This window comes from Schistocerca piceifrons, chromosome 2, assembly GCF_021461385.2.
Source record: "Schistocerca piceifrons isolate TAMUIC-IGC-003096 chromosome 2, iqSchPice1.1, whole genome shotgun sequence".
Taxonomy (NCBI): domain Eukaryota; kingdom Metazoa; phylum Arthropoda; class Insecta; order Orthoptera; family Acrididae; genus Schistocerca; species Schistocerca piceifrons.
Window position 1 is genome coordinate 240375116 of NC_060139.1, and position 11746 is coordinate 240386861.

The window sequence follows — 11746 nt, forward strand, 5'->3', positions numbered from 1 at the left end:
AGCGCAGTCAGGTGACCGTTGGACCAGTCATGACCATCCACGTACCCCACGGTGGTGTGTACGTGTACTGAGTTACATTCACATCCGAGCACGTCTTGTGAGTGGTCCTCTCTTTTTGTCAGGCAGTGTATATTGTGTACGTGTCCTGTGTGCTACAGCGTTGTCGCATAATGGCATAATGGATCCTAAACTGTTTGGGTCTCATTTTATGTTGCACGTTTAGAATGACGGTCTGCGAGATAAGGTAACTCTTTTTGTCGGCAAGCAGAGACGCCGCGGCCGCCTTTGCTGCAGCTGCGTGCGTTCTTGGCGGGCCGTCTAAGCGACCGGCGACAGACGCTCCAAAAATAAGCCGCCTTCCGTCACTTTCCCCGCAACTTTCTCACCACGACCGCGCTTTCATCCGCAAGAAAGCGGACGGGTCGCGCCGCTGTCTCCCGGGGCCATTACCTACACTTCAGCCAGCTTTTAAGGTGGCAATGACCCTTACCGCGGAAATACGAGGACGCGTAATCACAAAAACCATCAAATACGAAGAGACTTAAGTTACACATTACTATGGCAGGCCAATTAACTTACATAGGATGCCACACAACACTTTAATGCGACGCAGATACATGAGACTATTTTTCAACATAAAATGTCTCGAAACAATGGTCGGAATGTTCAACCTACTGTTCACTTCCTCGACGATACAAATCCGTTAATTGGTCAGCCATTCGAGGAACGTTGTTCGAGCTTCCCGATCACTAGCAATCTTTCCCCCAGGTGCTCTTTCAGCTTACGAAAAGACGGTAATCGTATAGTGTAATAACTTGACTGCATGGTAGGGACGGGAAAAACTGACTGGTTAAAAACGACACCGGTATTTCAGTTCTGAATAACATGTGCTTTCGGTGCTTATTTGGTCTCGGTTATAAAAGATGTATTTTTTATTTTTAACTAATAATCGAGCAAAAAACCAAAATATAGTAGGAGTTCTAAAATTTTTCCTTTTTAAATAAATCTTTTTTAGAAAGGGAGTAATTTTTATTCGTAAAATTGGTATTGGTTTTAAATATTGCGTTTTTATGGAAAATGGGAAAGGCGATGAGTGCTATTTTAGCAACAATGCCGACAGAAACGAGGAATAGACACAATAATGTTCTTGCTGCCGTGTGTCGTGGCTTAAGGAACGCACGTACATGCAGTGTGTGAGACTTGCCCCTACCTGGTCTATACGGTACTTTCTGGCTATTGTCGCCTGACATCCATTGTATTCCAGAAAGGCACCAACCCTAGTCTGGAAATATTTTTACGAAATGACGTACGATGAAACACAACTCTTCATTTAAAGATTGTCTGCCATTTCTATGAAATAACGAAACAGAAAGGAAATCATGAACAGTAATAAATTAAAAACTGAACATCAATCGATTCATAGCATACGATAAAACTGGAAAGTTAACTGATCTGCTGCCTGTGTCTACATAGTATGCCTTTTTGATTGCAGTCCTTGAAAACGTCAGGTTTTTTTTTTTCTTTAGCACTGACTATACGTAATGCCCAAATAGCGGTATGATCCCCGATTACAAAATGATTTTTGAGCAGAGTTCCAAAAATCGAATCAATAGGAGAACACTGGTCATTTTCGTAGTGTTCAGCCGCTTATCACTTTTCAAGAAAAGCAGCGAACCTTGGATGGATTACGTTTTCTTTTATTTCCCTATTTAATTTGATACTTTCATTCTGTGTATCTTGAAACTGAGAGATTCAAAATTTTTCAATCTTTGTTCTATTTCTACCTTTATTACAGGAAAGAATAGGCATAAAAACCGAAAATCGCTTATTTCAGAAACCGGTTATTTTGAGCGGTTTTAGCAGTCAGGTTAAACTGGCGAGCCGGCCGTTGTGGGCGAGCGGTTCTAGGCGCTTCAGTCTGGAACCGCGCGACCGCTACGGTCGCAGGTTCGAATACTGCCTCGGGTATGGATGTGTGTGATGTCCTTAGGTTAGTTAGGTTTAAGACGTTCTAAGCTCTAGGGGACTGATGACCTCAGATGTTAAGTCCCATAGAGGTCAGAGCCATTTGAACCATAAACTGGCGAAGTAAAAAGCGATATCACTGAAAACCGGTTGTTTCAGTGACAACCATCATCCCTACGGTCTGGTGGATGCTCGCAAAAGTCTCATCTAAAACGCAGAAGCAAAGCTTGTGTTGTGCGCGGCGTGTGGGGTGCTGCACCGTCGGAAAGGGAACAATACCTTTGCTTAATTTTCCACGCCTCTTGTTCTTTACCGCACTGCGTGGCAATGTCAGTGTTGCACAGTACGGATCGGCAGTGGAATGAGGATTGCTTACTAAGATGTGCATCTGCTGAGCTACGTCACTCTGTGATTGCTGTGAAGCACCTCGATCGCCTGGAGAATGTCGTCTGCGGTCGATGTCGATGGACTTACTTCCGGGTCGGCATCAGCCGCGCGTGTGCGGCCTCGGTCAGTTTGCATCTCTACACAATAGCTCGATGCGACATTGTATCTGACAATGTAGACCAAACGTGGTTTAAAGTCAAACCGCAGTATATTGCTCCCTCCTACGTATATCTCGCGAAGAGATCATGAGGATAAAATCAGAGAGATTAGAGCCCACACAGAAGCATACCGACAATCCTTTCCACGAACAATACGAGACTGGAATAAAAGGGAGAACCGATAGAGGTACTCAAGGTACCCTCCGCCACACACCGTCAGGTGGCTTGCGGAGTATGGATGTAGATGTAGATGTAGATGTAGATATGTACCAAATAAACTAATAAGAGGTGGTACTGAACCCCCATGGTACACAAAGTGTTCAGAACGCTGTTTCAGCACGCCAAACTTAAAAGAGCACAAAACCCCCAAGATTGGCGAGGTTCAATGCGACATTCTTATAATAGGTTCCACAGCGAAACTCTGTTTCCAAACCCATAGAGATTCTGGTACACCGGCTGAAAGTCACATTAAGTACCTTCACTGCGCGATAAAAATGGTGATGTTACGAATAACGATGCCACTAAAGCAGATACTAAATACAGTTCTCTTAAATTCTCTGAAGTTCCTTCTCCAAAGAAGACTAATTAAATATTCCAGAATTCGAATCAAGAACAACTGCCAACATGAGTTATTCAGTAGCAGATAACGTCGGTGTAGCGAAGCGGCTTAAAGTACTGATAATGGCAAAGCCTCCGGTCCTGATTGTACGCTAATTAGGTTCCTTACAGGGTATGCTGATATAGTAGCAATCATTTACAACTGCTTGCCCGTAAAAAGATCCGTACCTGAGGACGGGAAAGTTTCACAACTCACACCAACACCCAAGAAAGGAAATAGCAGTAATCCACTGAATTACAGACCCAAATCCCTAACGTCTATTTGGAGTAGTATTTTGGAACATATATTGTGTTCGAATATTGTGTGTTACGTCGAAGAAAACGATTTATTGACAACACAGGTTCGGCACATTCTTGTGAAATATAACTGGCTCTTTATCCTCACTAAGTAATGATTTCTAACGACAGGGGATGTCAAATTGATCCCACATTTTAAATTTCCAGAAGGCTCTTGACACCGTTCCTCACAAGAGCCTTCTAATCGAGATACGTGCCTATGGACTATCAGTTATGCGAATGGATTCGTGATCTCGTGTCAAAAAGGCCACAGCACGTACTAATCGAAGGAAAATCATCGCGTAAAAGTAAGTGATATCCGGCGTTTCCTCAGGAAGTGTTACAGGCCGTCTGCTGTTCTGATCTAAATAAACGACACAAGAGAAAATCTGAGCAGCCCTCTTAGATTGTTTGCTGTCATTTACGGTCTTATAAAAACATGAGATGATCAAAACTTATTCCAAAACTATTTGGACAAGGTATCTGTATGGTGCCAAAAGTGGCTACTGAATAAACAGTGAAAAGTTTAAACTCGTCCACATGAGTACTGAAAGGAATCTGCTAAATTTCGGTTACATGATAAGGCTGTCAATTCAACTACGTACTTGGGGATTACAATTACAACTAAAATAAACTGTAATGATCATACAGATAATGTCGAGTGGAAAGTTAACAAAGGCTGCAATTTTCTGGTAAAACACCTAGAAAATGCAACAGGTCTAGAAAGAGCCTGCCTACACTACGCTTGTCCGCCCTCTTCTGTAGTATTGCTGTGCGATGTGGAGTCCGCATCAGATAGTGTTGTCGGAGGACATCGGAAAAGTTCAAAGAAGGACAGCTCGTTTTGTATTACCGAGGAATAGGGGAGAGAGCGACACGTATACGATACGCGAATATGAGTGGTAATCATTAAAACAAAGGCGTTTTTCGTTGCGGTAGCATCTTCAAAAAATGGTTCAAATGGCTCTGAGCATTATGGGACTCAACATCTGAGGTCATCAGTCCCCTAGAACTTAGAACTACTTAAACCTAACTAACCTAAGGACATCACACACATCCACACCCGAGGCAGGATTCGAACCTGCGACCGTAGCGGTCGCGCGGTTCCAGACTGAAGCGCCTAGAACCGCTCAGCCACACTGGCCGGCGGTAGCATCTTCTCATGAAATTTTAATCATCAACTTTCTCCTCAGAGTGTGAAAATATTTTGTTGGCGCCCACCTACATAGGGAGGAATGATCATCATAATAAAACAAGAGACATCAGAGCTCACACAGAAACATTTCACTGTTTGTTTCTCCCTTGCGTTGTTCGAGAGCGGAACGGTAGAAAGATACAAGTTCGATGAACCCTCTGCCAGGCACTTAATTGTGAATTGCAGAGTAATCGTGTGGATGTAGATGCATTTGCTCCATATACCACCACTATCACCGTCAGTCTGTGTGCAATTGCCTACGAGAATCGAGTCCACTGTCCCGGAGGGCGTTTCCACTTTCCGCACCGTTTAACTCTCGTGCCGTGGTGCATCTGTTATCCGCATTGCTGTAGCCGAGCGAGTTAGCGCACTTGTCAGCACAATTGACTCGCATTTGGAAGGATGGCGGTTCAAATCCTCGCCCAGCCATTCAGATTTAGCTTTTCCGTGACTTCCCTAAATTGCTTCGGGCAAATGCTGGAATGGCTCCATCGGAAAGAGCACAGCCGATTTCCTTCCTCATCCTTTCGTAATCTGAGCTTGTGCTCCGTCTCCAGTGACCTCGATGTCGACGGGATGTTATACAGCAATCTTCCTTCGTAAGGCAGCGGAACTGTCTCTTCAGGAAACCTGGAACACATACTTCCATCTGATAATGCGCACACTTCTTGTTATGCTGTGGTCTTAGCATGGAACGGCATGTGTAAACTTATTATTATTATTATTATTATTATTATTATTATTACAGGATTAATGAATACAAAGATTAATTCAAAACAATATCTTGTTGCATTCCTGTTATCCTCCGCCAGCCTCTTTATCCAGCGCATCTTCCTTGCCGATGCTGCGATGTTCCATTACTCGATTTATGTGGTCTGTCCAAGAACGTCGTGGTCTTCCGCTCTTACGTCTGCCGGATGGTTTCCATTCATAAACCTTCTTTGGCCACCGACGATCTGGCATTCTCATCATATTTCTGTACCATTTTAATGATTTTCTTTCAATTCTATCACTGTATCATTTGCCTTCATTCTAGCTCTTACTTCATCATTAGTTTTCCATTCAATTCTTGATATTCTGGCACTCCTTCGCGAATAATCCATTTCCACAGCTATTAGTCTTCTTTTGAGATCCGCATTTAAGATCCATAATTCTGACCATAGCATAGCACTGATTCAACCATTTTCTTACCTACTCTTTTCTTGTGCTGCTGGAAATATTCTTATCCCAGCCTAACACTTTTCTGCTTTGCTGTATTCTATATTTTACATCTGTATGACCCAATCCATTTTTATCAAGATCTACCCCGAGATATTTAAATTTCTCTGAATGTCTCATAACTGCTTTGTCCTTGAAGTGTACTTCAAATTTAGCATTACTATTCACCAACAGATACTCTGTTTTTGTTAGACTCATTTGTAGTCCCCATCTGTTGTATACCTGATATAATCGTCGTATCATGAACTCAAGGTCATAATCATCTTGTGCTATAATATCTTGATCGTCAGCAAAACTTAATGAAAATATCTGTACATCGTTGCAGCTGTTCTTCGAATCTGGAGAGCCACTTCTACATATAAGCTGAACAAGATGGGTGACATACTGTAACCTTGTCGCAAACCTTTAGCGACATTAATGGGTTCCGATAACTTTGAACCTCGTTTAATCTGTACCACATTATCTCTGTACATTTCAATAATAATTTGTAAAAGGTGATCATCCATACCTATACCTTACACAGCTTCCCACAGCTTAGATCTAGGGACTGTATCATAAGCTTTTGCTAAATCTACAAAGGCAATGTGTAGCTCCTTCCCTACTGGTATACATTTCTCCATTAGTTGTTGTAAAACAAATAGGTTATCTGTACATGATCTGTTTTGCCCAAACCCACTTTGGTCTTCCCCAATACAGTGGCCAACATTTTGTCTATTTTTTTCAAACATTATCTTGCCGAATAAGCGGCTCATTGTACAGTTGACACTAACGCCTCTATAGCAGTTTGTGTCTTTTCTGTTCCCTTTCTTGAAGATAGGAACCATATATGACATTTTCCATTCCGAGGGAATGTCAATCCTCTTACAGCAGTTGTTCATGGACAGGTTATTCGTTTCATCAGGTAACTTGCTCCAGCCTTCAATAAATCAACGGGAATGTTGCATGTGTAACTGCTCATCAAGTACTCGGTTTATTCGTGAAAGGAAAATGGTTAATCTCTTATGTCACTAAATTTGCAAAGCTACACAAAAAAACGAGTTCCACGCACTTTCACTGAAATAATCGGTTCGATTTATTTTCTAAAGAATATTAGTTTCCTTGGTTAAAGCATTTTACGGCTCATCAAAACAAAGATATACTGGTGCAACCCTTGTCCATGTCAGAAGGCGAGTTTTGTGCCAAAGTAGTTATGATAAGAAGTAATTATGAAATCGAAGTGTGCCGTCATGGCTCAGTGTCAACACTTCACAATTTGTTTAATTTGTGCAAAAGGTTTGATGCCGAGCATTGGCAAGTATTATGTCACAGTCCTCTCCTCTCTTCAGGAGCCGGTGAATTCACTCACAGGCAACAAACATTTCATTCAAGAGAGGAAATATTTCCTACAGTTTCTCGATGCAGAAAAAAGTTATTAATGGTAAGCTCGTAGCATAATACTCACCCCCTTGCACACAGTTATACCGGGATGTGTTTCATTATTTAGGATGTATCGGGGTTGTTGAGATTACGACTTGTTCCACGTTACTAAATATCTAGGAGTGTGCTTCCGGTGTAACGTAAAAGGTATTACATAGAAACATGTGTGAATACAGACTTTCCCGGCGTGTACTACTGATTAAAAAGCTTCTCAAAATGAATATGACACTCGTTGATTCGTCTCTGTATTTCAGTACTGCAACCAGGTGGACATTCGAGACTTTTCGTTATGTAGAAGTTTTGAAGAAAATCAGGCGCCAGAGAGATTCGTCGGAAGGCCCCTAAAGATCTGTAATTCAGCTAAGAAAGATGTATCTTGCAATTGTTTATACACAGTGATTTTTTCCACCACGTGCGAACTCTAGGGATTGATCGATGAGACGATACGGAACAAAAAAGGTCTAATGAACTTACGTCCGGCAATTCGTGGTTTCCATGGTAGGGACCATTTATTCAATCATACATTGTTACAAAGACTGCGGTCTAATATGCACTGTACCATGCAGCCACAGATACAGTATGTATGGTTTCCTCCTAGAGGGTGGCACTGTTCCTCATACGTCATACCCTAGAGCCCTCTCCTGCCATAGTAATTGGTAATATTATGTCCGATCCACTTTTCTTGCTGACTCACCTTGTAGTGAATGTCATACAGCGTTGTACACAATCGTTCCATATTCGAATCGAGACCTTGCCGAAATGGTGTTTACTTTCGGAAAGGCCAATGGCAACGGGCGGTGGGTAGCAAGGTTATATCAGGAGACCTATCCCCACCGACAACAATCACAGAACTCAGCAGTTTTTAGCCGTTTGTCTGAGACAGAGTCGTTTCAGGAAGCAGGAAATCATTACGGACGCACCCGAAATGTTCGGACACCAGGCTTCGAGGAAAATGTGGTTAACAATATGGAAAGCGACCGCCGTATTTGTACGAGGCAGCTGGCCCGCCAGCACAAGGTAAACCAGCCGACCGTGTGGAACACTTTCCATGACAATTATTACTACCCTTATCACTTACAGCGTGTGCAGGGATTACTAGCGACAGACTTTCCACATCGGGACAGTTTTGTCACTGGTTTCTTCACCAGGCAACCACGATTCTTGAATTTGTGTCACCCATCATATTCACAGATGAGGCCCCCTTTACTCGGAGTCGACTTTCGTAACAGTCATCTGTGGGATAGTACGCAGAACCCCCATAGTATGGTGACAACGAATCATTAGCATCCGTGCAGCAGGAATCTGTGGGCCGGGATAATTGGCGACAGTATTTTGGGACCAATCTACCTTCCACGTCGCCTAACAAACCGGAACTAAAGGCGTTTGTTGCGCATGACACTGCCTCTCCTGCTGGAAAAAGTGCCACCGATGATTGTAAAGGTTATGTGGCTGTTACCTGATGGTGCTCCAGCCCACTTCGCCGTCAACGTCCGGACGCATCTCAATCGTGTCTTCCCTGGTCCATGACTCGGACGAGGGAGTCCAGCTGCATGGCCTGATCGTTCAATGGATCTCAACCCTTGCGATTTCGATTTCTGGTTATGGGGCCATCGTGCATGCAGAGCCCATTCCAGATGTGGAGACACCGCAACAGCGTATTCTTGCTGCCACTGACACTGCTCGGACGCACCCTAGCCGATGTGAAAGTGTGAGACAGAACATGATGTGCTGCATACACGCACACGTTCAGCCACATGGACATCATTTTATACACATACTGTGACTGTGGCTGCATTGTACAGCGCATATTAGACGGCAGTCTCTGTAACAATGTATGACTGAATAAATGGTCACAGCAAGGAAACCATACATTTCCAGACATAAGTTCATTACACCTTTTCTGTTCCGTATCCTCTCATCGATCAATGCCCAGCGTCTGTACACGGTGGAAAAAATCACCCTGTCTACATGGTATACTGGCTCTTTAGCCACAGCTTCGCCCGTGTACTCGTACATAACATACACTACTGGCCATTAAAATTGCTACACCACGAAGATGACGTGCTACAGACGCGAAATTTAACCGACAGGAAGAAGATGCTCTGATTTGCAAATGATTAGCTTTTCAGAGCATTCAGACGATGTTGGCGCCGGTGGCGACACCTACAACGTGCTGACATGAGGAAAGTTTCCAACAGATTTCTCATACACATACAGCAGTTGACCGGCGTTGCCTGGTGAAACGTTGTTGTGATGCCTCGTCTAAAGAGGAGAAATGCGTACCATCACGTTTACGACTATGATAAAGGTCGGATTGTAGCCTATCGCGATTCCGGTTTATCGTATCGCGGCATTGCTGCTCGCGTTGATCGAGATCCAATGACTGTTAGCAGAATATGGAATCGGTGGGTTCAAGAGGGTAATACGGAACGCCGTGCTGGATCCCAACGGCCTCGTATCACTAGCAGTCGAGATGACAGGCATCTTATCTGCATCGCTGTAACGGATCGTGCAGCCACGTCTCGATCCCTGGGTCAACAGATGGGGACGTTTGCAAGACAACAACCATCTGCACGAACAGTTCGACGACGTTTGCAGCAGCATGGACTATCAGCTCGGAGACCATGGCTGCGGTTACCCTTGACGCTGTATCACAGACAGGAGCACCTGGGATGGTGTACTCAACGACGAACCTGGGTGCACGAATTGCAAAACGACATTTTTTCGGATGAATCCAGGTTCTGTTTACAGCATCATGATGGTCGCATCCGTGTTTGGCGACATCGCGGTGAACGCACATCGGAAGCGTTGAAAGGTGGCTACACTGTGCCACTGCGCCAGAGATTGCGCCAAAGAGTACTATTAAGCCGCCTCCACAGTGCGTGTTATGTGATCGTAGTAGTCAGTGCTAGCAGAGAGCTCGTAGAGGACAGTGTGTGTTAAGAGTTCGTACCGAGATGTGCTAGTGGGCACTGCTTGTCGTGAAGTCGGAGTGAGATGTGGTAGTAAAGAGTGTTGTTCCATGTTTTATGCAGTTATTTGATGGGAGAGATAGCAGATGTTATTGTAATGAGTGCATTTCGTCAATATATATGAAGGTAAAAACTACAATGTTCTTTTATTAATTGTGTGCCTGAAATAATGCGTCACTACAGGTTCAGTCAACAAAGCATCTGGCTTGTGTTCTTGTATTAGAGTGTAATTCTGGTTTTCTTGCGTAATTATAGTTTTTCTAAATTTCTTTTGTCACGTCAGTATAGTTGGTATTTAAAAATTCTTGTCTTGTTGGAGAAGAACCGTGCCAGATGTGGACGTTGAGTCACACTCCCACATACAGAACAGTTACTCTTGTGCTTATTGGTTTGTAGGTTTTATAGTTGCTGGGGACTTAATTAATTAACTGTGTTTACGAAAATTTTCTTAGATTGTTTGTTGCAGTCAGATAGCGTAACAATTCTAGTCAGGGCCAACCGATTACGAGACACAGCGTAATCGGACATACAGCTACAAAAATTAAAAATATTTTCAATCATATATTTAATAAAGCCCCCATGCACGTGGCGACCCTGCCAGGATCGTCCCTTGGAATTGTTCTGATTGTGAAAATAGTAGACCGTAGTATTGTTGTAGTAATTTGTAGTTTATTAATTGTAGTCTATTTTGCATGTGTAGATTTGGTAATTGGCATTCTTCTAATGGTATTTTTCAAAATTTAATTTTTATTGCCTTGTATACGCGTTTGACAAATTAGTGCAATTATTTCAATTGTTCGATTGATCGTGTTTGAGGGAGTCATTGCATTTGAATGGTATTGTTGGAGATAAAGAGTCATTGTGTGTAATTTTCGTACAGTGACGAATCTTTTGTATATTTTGTAAATGATTACGCGATCAATGAAAAAGGCAAAAATGATGAATAGTGAGAATAACGAAATTGTTGACATGGCGAACTCGCCAACACAGGACAACAGTATGATGAATAATGGAGTTGAAAACAATGTAATAAGTCGGGAAAATAGTCCGGAACCATTTCAAAATTTTTCTCAATCAGAAAATTCACAGAATCCGAGATTAACGATAGAAGATTCTGAAATAGTATCGAACACAGATAGCTTTACAGCTATGACGAAGGAAACTGGTTTTGCGGGAAATGTTAGGGGCGAAAATAATTTTGAAACAGTTACTATGGGGCAGTTGATGAGTGCTATATTAAAAATGGAAACACGGTTTGGATCTGAATTAAAAACACAGATAGGAACAATGGAAACACGGATGGGAACAATGGAAACTCGGTTAGGGTCTGAATTTAAAACAGAGATGGGAACTTTGGAAACACGGATAGATTCACGAATAGGGACATGTTTCAAAAATATGAAAGATGAATTAAAGAAAGAAATCAGGGAAGAAGTACAACCGATTCTGAATTCTCACAATAATAGATTAATTGCAGTAGAAATCAGACAAAGGGAACAGGATAGAGAACAGGAAGAAAGAGATCGCGTGATAGTACAAAA